The sequence below is a fragment of the Melanerpes formicivorus genome, unplaced genomic scaffold, assembly GCF_026170545.1.
Source record: "Melanerpes formicivorus ecotype bairdi unplaced genomic scaffold, bMelFor1.0.p_v2 SCAF_50, whole genome shotgun sequence".
Classification (NCBI taxonomy): Eukaryota; Metazoa; Chordata; class Aves; order Piciformes; family Picidae; genus Melanerpes; species Melanerpes formicivorus.
In genome coordinates, this window is record NW_027142402.1 from 4,793,920 (window position 1) to 4,806,604 (window position 12,685).

Below are 12,685 nucleotides of genomic sequence, written 5' to 3' on the forward strand. Positions count from 1 at the left end.
CATAAATGTGGTGTTGTGCTGGTTTTTTTCTGCTGGTGTTTTCCATGAGATGCATTTGTGCCATCTGAAAAAATCAACAGCTGTCTGATCTTCAGATTGCCTCATCTGCTGCAGCACTGTAGGGCCAAACTAGGTGTTGGAAATAAAATGTTAAGCCACCCTAAGCCACCACAGTTAATCATGTTTAACACCTGACTAAACTGGGCTCACCCAGAGCTTTTGGTAGGATTGGGAATCACCAACCCTGCTCACAGCAATTCTGTTGTGTTATGTGAGAGGCCATTAGTAGCTGCAGTTTCTGCTAAAGCTGGAGGTAATTGCAGAAGCCAAAGGCCCTGATCAAGTTTAGGAATATTTTGTGCCTCATTTTCCTGGTGCAGCAGGTTTTGGAAGAGCCTACCTTCTATGTATGTATTTATCTATTCATTCATTCTATGACCTACAGGCAGACTGACTATTGATCATCACAGTATCACAGTATCACAGTATCACTTAGGTTGGAAAGGACCTCAAGGATCATCTAGTCCAACCTATAGCCTATAAACACAGATCCCATGACTAGACCATGGCACCAAGTGCCACGTCCAACCTCCCCTTGAACGCCTCCAGGGTCGATGACTCAACCACCTCCCTGGGCAACCCGTTCCAATGCCGAATGACTCGCTCGGTGAAGAACTTCCTCCTCACCTCGAGTCTGAACCTCCCCTGGCGCAGCTTGAGACTGTGTCCTCTTGTTCTGGTGCTGGTTGCCTGGGAGAAGAGGCCAACCCCTTCCTGGCTACAACCACCCTTCAGGTAGTTGTAGAGGGCAATGAGGTCTCCCCTGAGCCTCCTCTTCTCCAGGCTAAACAATCCCAGCTCCCTCAGCCTCTCCTCACAGGGCTGTGTTCAAGGCCTCTCCCCAGCCTTGTTGCCCTTCTCTGGACACGCTCAAGTGTTTCGATGTCCTTCTTAAACTGAGGGGCCCAGAACTGCTTTCAGTTAATATATCATCATGAGCAGCATGTAAGAAGAGCCTGCAGAGAGCATGCTCTGCTGCCCCACCTGCAGAGTGATGCCACAGCACTGAGTTCCTTTTTATTTATTCTCTTGGACCTGTAAAGAAAATGTGCATCCCCTGCCCCAATTCAAGGGTTGCTTTTGTCATGTTTAACCATATTTCTACCACCAGGCTGAGGTGAAAAAAAAACCTCAGCTTGAGTGTTGCATGAATAATATAATCTCCCCAAGCAACTCACACTTGCAATGGAACAAAAGGGCCACCCCTGAAGAGCAAGCAGAGAGCAGTGTGGAAATACAGGAGTTCTTTGAAAGAGGGTGGAAGAGTACAGCAAGGAAAGGGCACAGGGGCTGAAGGATGTCCTACTCCATTTTTCTGTAAAAGCTATGCTTTTCTCTTTGTGGCAATACTTGAACTTGCCTTTTTTCCCCTCTTAAAAGGAACAGCCTTTTCTCCTGTGGCTTAGCATAACAAAGGACTAGGCTTTTAACGGCAGCTTGCTTTTCTTTGCCTTTTGGGCAAGGGAAAAATTCTGATTTTCTCTGAATGCAGATTTTCCCCGCAGCAAAGTGTTGGGGGTTTATCTCCCTGGTAATACTCCACATAATTTTCTTAGGTTTCCATGCTTTTCTTATCTTCACCCCATGAAGATGTGCCCTTGGATCTTCCCAGGATATGTGGTTGGGAACCTGCAACTGTGTGCTTTTGTCACTGCTGGAGGCAGTATGGTGGCATAGCCACTGCTTCCTGTTCTCAGTTTCACTCTGTTCCACTGCTCATACTTTAAGATCACCTCTATCAGTTTCCCCTTCCATAGGACTCACAGGCAATCCCTGGCAATTTAGCACTGCTGCAGGCATGCCAGTTACCCAGAGCAAGCTGTCTGGAAGCAGATAGCCCCTTTGCCTGGTATCTGAAAGATCTTCCTGCAGTGAAAGAAATCTTCGGAATCTCCAGATTCCTTCTCCTTCCTGTTACTGAGGCAATCCAACAATCTGTCCTTTCACAGAGGGTCCAGAAAAACACAGAAAACACAGCCTGGTGAGGGACTGATGCAGATTAAGGAGGAAAAGGGGTTTAACAAGGTGTAACACACTTCCAGAGACTCTTCATTCCACAGAGTGCTGATCAGCAGCGTACACAGTAGAGGGACAACATCCTGGGGAGATCACAGGGAAAATCCTGTTGCTGAAAACCAATATTCCTCAAGAAAAACAGAAAGCAGAGAGGTGCATCTGCTATCAATCAGCTCCTTAGAGAACAAGTTCAGGAGTCATGGAGGAAGAGAAACAAGCCTTCCCTCGGGCTCAAATTCCTCCTTGGAATTTCTCAAATGTCCATGGCAGCAGAGCTGTGATTCCTGCTTCACCCTGCAAGCAGCAAGCTCTTTGCAGCCTCTTCACCAGCTTGACAGCCCAGCAAAAATGTGACTACCTCTACAAGAACCATACTGACCAGCTAGGAAAGGACACACCTTAGCAGGACATTAACAGGTTTAGCCTACTAAGTTAACGAAACCACAAAGCACTGTTCAGTTCCTGCTCAGGGAGGTGCTCAGGGAGGTACTCAGGCGTTCATTTTTGTTTGTTTGCTTTCAATAAGCATATTGGAATTACAGGATTAAATCCCTGCAGAGTTGTCTGCAGTATCAATTCAGCTTTTCTCCCTGAGACTCTGAAACTGCAGGGTACCTTACCATACACTGAGTGATTATATACAATGCTAATGCTAAAAGCAATCATAGCCCAGCAGTTTCCTTAGTATAGGAGTGGGTTTGCTTGGTAGTGACAATGCTGGCTGAATAGCAAAAGTTTCTCTAAAAGCATTTGCATTTAAAGCTTGAGCACATATCCTCCTACAGCACCCCAGTCCTTAGGCTCCCCACTTCTGGCTCCTGGTCCCCAACTCCCTCTTTATTCCTCGCTGCCTCAGGTATCCAGGCACCTTATCTCTAATTCCAGGCAGCCCATTTGTCCTCTCTGGATTAAAGCAGGCAGTGTGGTTCCTGGCACTTGATGCTCTGACATCATGCTCCCCTGGCAGTTCTTGCAAGGACAGTGGGGCCTGAAGTGATAAACCTCAGGGAGGGAACCTCAGGGAGAATCCACATTCCTATTCTGGTTTGGGAGGCCTTTCCCTGTGGAGATGCGTTCCTAGAGGTGTGCTTGGCAATCAAGAACAGGACCTTCCAGAAGTACCCTGCATCAGCGCTGTATGTCCTCTTTGGTTTCAAAGTGTGCTCTTGTGCTCCTGGATGTCTCCAAGCTCTGCCCCCCCCTTCTGGACTCTGACCTCCAAGCGAGGAGAATTCAGCAATGAATGTAGTTAATTTGAAACTGATCATTGTTTCTAAGGTCAATAATGGGAAAAGTGACTATCAGCAAACAGTCCTCCTGAGAACACAGCTCCAGAAGGACCTAATGCTTCCCTTGAGCAAACAATGCATTGTGACTAACTGGATGTTTGCCTACTCAACCTGCCACTCTGCTGCTAAGCTTTCCCTAGTGCTTAAAGCAGGGCTCACAAACCCCGAATTAAAGTACACAGCAGTCAGTTACAACAGGGTGCTTATTTCACTCAGACTAGGATTAATAGGATGTGTTACTTGTGGGCTTTAAGTGAGTTACCCAAAGCCACCTTGCATTTGCTGAAACAAATGTTGAACCTCTTCCCTTTGGTTTCTGCAATGGGGAAGCAAAAGCTCTATTTCAATATCCACACTTCAGTAAAACACAGTCAGAGAAAAGTGTTTCCTGTGAGTCCCAAGCACCTTCCTTCAGCAGCCAAGATTTACATCACGGGCAAATGTGCCCATTTGTATTCAGAGGACGCAGACACAGGATGCATCCAACCTACTTCCCTACCACAACCTCGTCATCCCCTGCTTCAGATTCCTCTGTTCCCCAGGCACCACCCTGATTCATAATCTCAAGAAAGTAGGAGATGCTTGATGATCTTGCAGACCTGCATGGCAACTATTTTCCCTGTGGATTTTCCAGCACAGCTGACTGCCCACTCTCTGGTGAGCAGGCCAGCGTTGCTCACTTCCAGAGTGTGAAAGTTATTTGCCTATCTGTCATCAGAGTGGCTCTCACTCTGGAGTCTCTTTGAAGAAGCCCAGGGCCAGTACCTCTTCAGTATGCAGTTTCATTTATGTGGCTTCCTTCACTCAGAATTTCTTCATCTGCTGCTAGTCACCCAAACCCTGCAGCACACAGTTTCACCTTCTGATGTGGCTTTTTAGCCCCAGAAACATTATTCCATAGCGTGGAGTTATTGCTTCCTCCTCCTCAGAATGTCATTATTCTTGTCCCAGTACTAATCAGCATTTTAGAAGGACCTGCTTAAGTTCCACATATATGAAGGACAGGTAAAGCAGAAATGTAAGGTGTCTTGCCTTTCTCAGCTCTCTGCAGAGAGAAAATTGCCAAGTATGGATTTACAAGAAAAGAAAGGGGGGGAAGGAACTGTATTTTAGAATGTGCAATGGAGAACTGTGGGAAACTGATTCTGCTGTCTTGACACTGGGGAAAAATCTGCAGAGGAGTACAATGCAAGCTAGCAGAGAGAGACCTCCTCACATTTTGGTGTGGCTCCACCCAGTAGAACCACACTGGGTGAAGCTGGGTTGTGTCAGGCTGAGCAGCTCCACACAGATGTTGCAGTGTCAGCTGTTGCAGGCTGCCAGCATGCTTTCCCAGGTAGTCATATCTTTAAACCCTGTGGGTTGCTCTGCTTTGACTCCAAGTCTAGAGACCCAGCTCAGATGCTTCACATCAGTGCTGCAGACATCTGAAGTTAGGTAATAAAAATTCCAGTGCTGATGCTGTGAAGATGGAAGACAAATGCTCTCAGATCAGTGTTCAGCAGGGGTCTTTGTTGCCAGTCTTTAAGAATTTTCTAAGACACTTAGGAATATTTTCCCTCCAGTAAAGATGCATCAATCTTTCAATCCCTGAGAGAGAAAGGCCTGCTTTTGTGCAGCCACTTCATACAGCGTTCCTGCACGATTCGTAGCAGTTCAAATAAGTTATGTGAAGAAGTTCATATCCCATAGGTTATGACTTATCACAACACACTTTCTGATGTTCCTGATGTTCTGATGTTCCTGGCAATGTGCCCTGAAACTGTTGCTGTTGCTGCACAGGTAGCTCAGTTGCCTGCTCACTCTTCCCAGACCTGCCATGGAGTTTCACTGCAACCCGTATTCCTACTCTTCCAGTAGAACAAGTAGACTCTTTGGTGTACCTGGAAAATGTAATGAATCCTTGTTTAAAATAGTTCAGGTGATTCATGCCCCAAACCTACCAGTTCTCCTACACTGACCACCAAGGGAAGCCCTGGGTGACACATCTCAGTTATCAGCATCTGCATTGCACATGTAAAACTTACACAAGAGTAATTTCCCTGGCGGTGTCTGTCACTGCCTCAGCCATTTCCTAGCAAAAATGAACCATGGCACCTTCCAGAGAGCTCAGATACCTGGGTATTGAAAGCCAAGACAGGACCTGGAAGTTCTTTGACCAAAAGAAATTGTTGATCAGCCTTTTCATGAATCTTTTTTTTTGCCACAGAGTGATTAACATCTTAAAAAAGTCCACAAAGTAGATGCACACAGAAAGGATATAGAAGGATTTAGAAGGTGCTGAGATCTGGAGCAGATGATCTGAGGCAGAGGTACAGGCAAAACTTTGAGAGAACTTACTGAGGGTCTGGTCGTTGGAATGGGCTGCCCAGGGAGGTGGTGGAGTCACCATCACTGGAGGTGTGTAGGAAGAGACTGGATGAGGCACTTGGTGCCATGGTTTAGTTGATTAGATGGTGCTGGGTGATAGGTTGGACTTGATGATCTCAAAGGTCTTTTCCAAGGTGGTTAATTCTATTCTATATTCTATATTCTATATTCTATATTCTATATTCTATATTCTATATTCTATATTCTATATTCTATATTCTATATCCTATTCTATTCTACTCTATTCTATTCTATTCTGTTCTGTTCTGTTCTATTCTATTCTACTCCTATTCTATTCTACTTCTATTCTATTCTATTCTATTCTATTCTATTCTATTCTATTCTATTCCATATAAAGAATATTTTCTAGTTTTCTGTGTAAACCTCAGTATGGAGTGTTTCTCAGACTGAACTATATCCTGTTCTGGGCTAGAATATTAAACAGAGAAAGTAGTCAAGCTTCATCACTCCAGCAGCCCTGTCAAATGACACAGTGTCAGCATGCTGAACTACATCATTTTCCTGGCAAAACCAGATCTGGATATAAAGATAGGTAAATAAATTCTTAGATTACCTGTCTAAATCTGGCCATTTCCCTTCTAAAACTGGAGACTGAGGAGATTGGCTGGCACCTCTGGGGGTCTTCGAGTCCAAAGCCCCTGCCAGAGCAGGACCATAGAATCCAGCACAGGAATGCATCCAGGTGGGTCTTGAAAGTCTCCAGGGAAGGAAACTCCACAGCCTCTCCGGGCAGCCTGTGGGGATGCTCCTACAGAGAGACTTAGCTTGCTAATTATCCATTAAACCTGGTGTCTGCTCCTCTTTGGTAGAAGAATCATTTTTTTTCCTTCTATGGATAAAATGTAGCAATGTGGACAAAGCCACATAAAGACTTGTTTTGTTTCATCATCTCAATGTGGCTCAGTGTCTCATTTTAAGGTTTGTGTTTTTATTCATGTGATAGCCTTGTGTTTTCCCTTGGCTTTGGCTTCAGAGTTTTGAAGTTTTGAATGTACACACTGACAAGTACCCCCCAGAGGCCAAATCCCAATTTATTAATGCCTGCAATCTCATTACTTTTGAACAAATCTCATTAGTTTAAGACCTAACCAGTGATTTTTTATGCTTAGGCTTATTAAAATTGATAAGAATATAACCAATGTAAATCCCTTCTTGATATAAATGAGCAATTAGAAACAATGTAAGCAATTACAAGCTGTGTAAGTATTTTGTCACTGCTTCTGTGGTAAGTCTGATGAGATTTTCCCTGTGGAAGGCTGATTATAAATCAATCACAATCAGATGTCTCTGCAGAAGTGACCAGTACAAAGAGGACACAGCCTGGGTCTCTTCAGTACAGTCAGTTTGGTTTGGGTTGGAAGGGACCTCCAAAGGTCATCTAGTCCAACATCCCTGCAGTGAGCAGGGACATCTTCCACCACATCAGGTTGCTCAGAGCCTTGTTGAGCCTGACCTTGAATATCTCCAGGGATGGGGCCTCAACTACCTCTGTGGGCAGCCTGTTGCAGTGTTCCACCACCCTCATGGTGCAGAACTTGTTCCTAACATCCAATCTAAATCTGCTCTTCTCTAATTTCAAATCATTGCCCCTTGTCCTGTTGCTGCAGACTTCTTGTAGCAAAACTGGAAGTGGGTAGATTCAGACTGGATGTCAGGAAGAAGTTCTTCCCCATGAGGGTGGTGAGACACTGGAACAGGTTGCCCAGGGAGGTGGCAGAAGCCTCATCCCTGGAGGTTTTTAAGGCCAGGCTGGATATAGCTCTGAGCAACCTGCTGTAGTGTGAGGTGTCCCTGCCCATGGCAGGGGGGTTGGAACTGGATGATCCTTGAGGCCCCTTCCAACCCTGACAATTCTATGATTCTATGAAAAGTAAACAATATTCTGAGTTTCCAAAGGACAAGCTTTAAAAACCAAGGACTTCCAATATTGAGGATAACGTAATTATTTGTAAGTGAAAGGGACGAAAGCATGTGGATTTTGTGTCTCAAGAAAGTGGGGAAAGCTCTACTGAAGAGAGCTAGTTGGATAAATAACCACAAGCAAAAACCAAAACATTTACAAAATAGCAAAGGGGATTAAGCACAAAGGAAACGTTATCTGAGGGATCAAGAAAAGGAAGGGCAAAGTGAGAACTGCCAAAAGTCAAGCTGAGTTAGGCTTCCAAAAAGATATCAAAAGCAAACAAGAAAGAGTCTTCATCCCCCTAAACAAAAGCAATAAAGAAAGGACTGTAGTGCTATGGGATATGAAATGGAGAGAGATGGAAGATAATCTTGGCAAAAGATAAATTGCACTTCGCTTCTGATCTGAAACAAATTCTCTGCCTTGGGTTTTAACGAGTGCAATAACTGATCATGGGAGCAAAGATAGTTTAGATAATGCGAGGGGTGCGTGGGAAAAGCATGGTTCAGAACACAGGTGTAGCAGAACTCAAGAAAATGAATGCAGCCTGTTCAAGAGACCACATCCTCTCCACCCCATTCCTGATAGGAACTGTATCATGACCTCATGGGGCTACTGCCAGGTGAGTGGAGAGGAGCAACCTTCACACCTATGACCAAGAAGGTGGTTATAGCCCATCACCATCACATCCAGACCTGCAGAGCACACACAAAGCAGCAGAAATTGCAGTTTAGACCAAAGTTTAAACTCCAACCTTTTTATTTCAGTCACCTTTTCCAAGGGATTATTCTGATTGCCAAGTATTTGCTCCTGGTTGGATAAATTAATTGATTCAATAGGAAATGACCATTTGAGGTGCTTGCAATCACTATTTTGAGCTGAAGGCAGCTCAAGTTACTGAAAGATCACTGCTGCTTGTTGCTGTAATGACACAACTTAGGATTTCTCTCATGTGGAAGAACAGCCTAGATCTGCTGGGAAATTCTGCTCCATGACTCTCTGATGTGTGAAGCTGGCTGTGGTTGCTGTCTTCTCTGTAAGCAGAAATCCGAGAAGTGGGGCAAGCAAATCAGAATGGGAATGAAGGCGTGGGGCCAGGTTGGCCATATCAGAGATGAATGATTTTGGTTTTAAAAGAAGAGAGGGAAAATGCCTTGAAAGTAATGCAGTCTCTGTCCCCACTCTGGCTCTGCAGCAACTTACTTTTCTGCTCTTTTAAGTAGCAATCATCAGAGCAAGACAGCAAAAGCGCTCCTCCTCACAGCATACAACAGTTTTCACTTCTCACAGTCACATACCAGGGGTGCATAGAATTAGTGTAACATGACCTTTACATAAATATTAACAATGAACATTCTCCTCCACAAAGAGCAAGCAGGATTCTTTCCTGCCCATTGGGTGGAGGGCTGGTAAAGGCAGCTTTATTCCAGATTGGAATCTTCATTTTTCTTGGCAATGCCTCCCATGCAAGTTGGCAGCTCTAAATTACTTTGCTGCCACAGCCCCCTATGGATCATTGCAGCAGCTCAAAAATAGCTGTTCACAGTGAGGAAACCTCTACACGAGGAGTATTCCCTAGGGAGAGATGTTAAGGACTCTACAGCCCCTTTGTGCTAATGGGTAAGTGTAAAGAGACTGGATAAGAATATAGAATTCATTATTGCCCTTTCTACACAATCAAAGATTAATACTTCCTCATCTTTCTTTCTGGACTTGATTATCTGTTGACCCCAAGCTTGCCCTGTACAAGAATATGGGTAAGAGCAAAGACTGTTTCATGTTCCATGAGCTCTGTGTCCTGCAGCTGGTTTAGCAATGGAACAGGGAGCAGCTTCAGCACCATACAGGCTTGCATCCTCTTTCCAACTGCCTTGAAGCTCTGTTTATGGAATGCAGGAACTCTGAAGTACTCTGGCTGTTGGGCTTGGTTACACAGCTAACATCAAACCACTGATACAGCTACAACAGTTCTTTACTCTCCTCCTGCACACAGGGTAATGTACCTGGCTGGTCATGGCCTGTTGTGCCAGCAGATTACTACAAAGCAACCATGAACAACTTTTGGTCCTGTGTCTTGCAATGGTATGATGATGTGTGAGCATTCCTGTCTTCCCAAGCATTCCTGCCTCCAGATTCAAATGTCTGATTTCTATTATTACATGAATTTTAAAACTGCTCTAGTTAAACCTAGGCAACCCTTCAAATGGCTGTTTTCAAACCTGCTAGTCCTTCAGCTCCTGCTCTGCCCTTTATCTCTGGGTAATCTCAGTTGTAAACATGAATTCAGAGGCCATCTCTCCAACCATGACTCACAGAACCTCCCTCCAACCCACAACAATCTCCTTCTGTCCTTCCTGAAACCTCAGCCTGTCTCTCAGACAATACTTTGTTCATGTCTGGTTGTCAGTCAAGTTCAAAAAAGAGCTTTCAGTGTTTTCCTCCTTTCCCTCCTCCACCTGTTTTCTGTGTATCTGTCAGCAATCCAGCCTCTCATGAAGGGAGGTCTGCAGCCTTCTGGGTTAATGTAAATCTCTTTTTAGGTGTTCATAGCCATACTACCTGGCTTCAAATACACTACATCACCCTGCTACTTTTCTATCACACTAGACACCTGTCTTTCTTTTTAAAATCTTCCCCTCTTCCATCTTACTCAGCATTGAGATAATTTCCCTCCACATGTCAGCTGGTGATGCTGAGCTGCACTGTCCCCTGGCAACTTTCAAACAAGTACTTCATGCTGTTTTGTAGGTTATCCTTCACACTGAGAAGCTCCCTGGAAATAAAGAATTTACTTCATTTTTTCTGAGCACTGTCCTCCTCTGAAGCATCTTAGACACATTCTTATGGGCGAGGGGTGTGCCTTAAAACCAAGGGACAGTGGTCACAGCTACTGGGTTTGGCCACCCAGGCTGGTGTCTGGTAACAGGTGAGAAGACACTGAAGTTCTGAACTGGAAAAGTCAGAGAAAGTACTAGTTAAAGGGGGCAGATGAGCATGGTCAGACCAGGAACTGCTGGTTTGCATTCATGTGGTCCAAGCCATGCTGTGAGACCACACTACAGTCAAAGACCAGGAAGTCAGAGACTCAGCACGAGATAGGATCCAAGACAAGAAGAAGACACATTTGACTGCAGCAGTGTCACACAGATCACTTGCAAACAGTAGGCTCAAGTACCCGAGTGAAAGCCAGAGACTAACATTCACCAAAAGAAGACAGGACTAGGCACTAGTATTGTGGATTCAGAACCAAGGATGGGCAGACTGGTGTTAAAAATAAACAGAGAATATGGCTGGAGAGACTCCATAAACTGTCAGCTGTAGTTTCACAAGCACTTTAAGCTGCTATAATCCATCATCAATACTAAAACATAGCCCAGAAGGCAAACTGTATCCTGGGCTGCATCAAAAGCAGAGTCAGGGAGTTGATTCTGCCCATCTATTCTGCTCTCCTCAAACCCCAATTGGAGTACCCTGTCCAACTCTGGAGTGCTCAGCAGAAGGAAGGTATGCATGTGATGGAACAGGTCCAGAGGAGGGTCACAAAAAGACAGGCTGAGTTGGGGTCATTCAGCCTAGAAAAGAGAAGGCTCCAGAGAAATCTTATTGCAGTCTTAAAGGGAGCCTGTAAGAAAGATGGGGACAGTCTTTTTAGCAGGGCCTGTTCTGACAGGACAAGGGGGTGATGTTTTTTAACTAAGAGAGGGTAGGTGTACACTAGATATAGGGAAGAATTTTCATGAGGGTGGTGAAATATTGGCCCCGGTTGGTTGTCCAGAGAGGTGGTAGATGCCCTATCCCTGTGAACATTCCAGGTCAGGATTCTGATCAACCTGATCTAGTCAAAGGTGTTCCCACTCACTGCAGGGGGATAACTTTTAAAGGTCCCTTCCAACCCAACCCATTTTAGGACTCTATGAATCTATGAAATAAGTGGTCCTACGCTCCCCATCCATAATTTCTTGTACATGTCCAAGCACAACCTCTTATTTACACCAACACAAGCATTTATGTAGCTGAGTCGTGAACTGGCTCGGGAAATGCAAGTTAAAGCTGATACACAATTAAAATGTATTAAGCATAGTTTGAAACCAAGTAGTTTGCATTAAAGCTGATGCAGCCCACTACATGGCCAAAGTGCTTGTGCCAGCAAAGAAGGAAACAACAGGCAGACAGAAATAAGTGCTTGAGAAAGACCTTCTATTTATGGTAGTAACAACTTACACGAAGTTACTGAAACCCAGGGAAAGCCCAGCACTGGAGAACAAGTCTCTCTGGCAGCTCCAGGGCTGTAAGAAGGGTGGCACGGTGGCGACCAGCCACCTCGGGAGTGATTCACATCCAGCTGCCTTGGGAATGAGTCACTGGCTGCCTGAGTCACTGCTCCCATGGTGGACAGAGCCCACTGCCTATTATATTGTATGATACTATCTCACTGTCTCCTAGTAAGGACTCATTCATCTGTCCTCAGCCATCTGCTGCTGCTTGTCCCATGGTTTACGCTGGAAGCTCACTGGGGCAGTGTTTGCCGTTCTTCATTTGTTCAGTACGAGTGTTCCCTTAGGCTATGAGGGTTCCGTCCCTTGGGCAATACTGGACTAGAAGGTAAGACTCTAGGATTGATGACAAATGTTTTTACACCACGAAACTGTTTAATTCCGAACGCTTCCAACATGCATATAAACAAGTCAATTGCAGGTAGTCAGATACTGACAGACGGGGCTGCAGCCGCTTTCTGCGGCGTGGGGAACGGTGAGCTGTACAGCCCTCCCGACATGAACTAACTTTGCCTCCTGCTCACACACGCAGCTCCCGGGATGGCAGGGAGCGCCGCTCCGTGAAGCCGCCTGCTTACGAGCTGCAGTCACGCTAAAGCAAGCGCGGAGAGGGAGAAGCCTTCGACGCAGGGGCAGCGCAACAGCCTGGGCCTGGGCAGACGCTTTCTTCCCGGGCTCGCCCCTCGCTACGCACGTAGTTGTTGTTCGGGGGTTCGCTCCCCGCCGTCTCTCGGCCATGTTCCGCCCCGCTC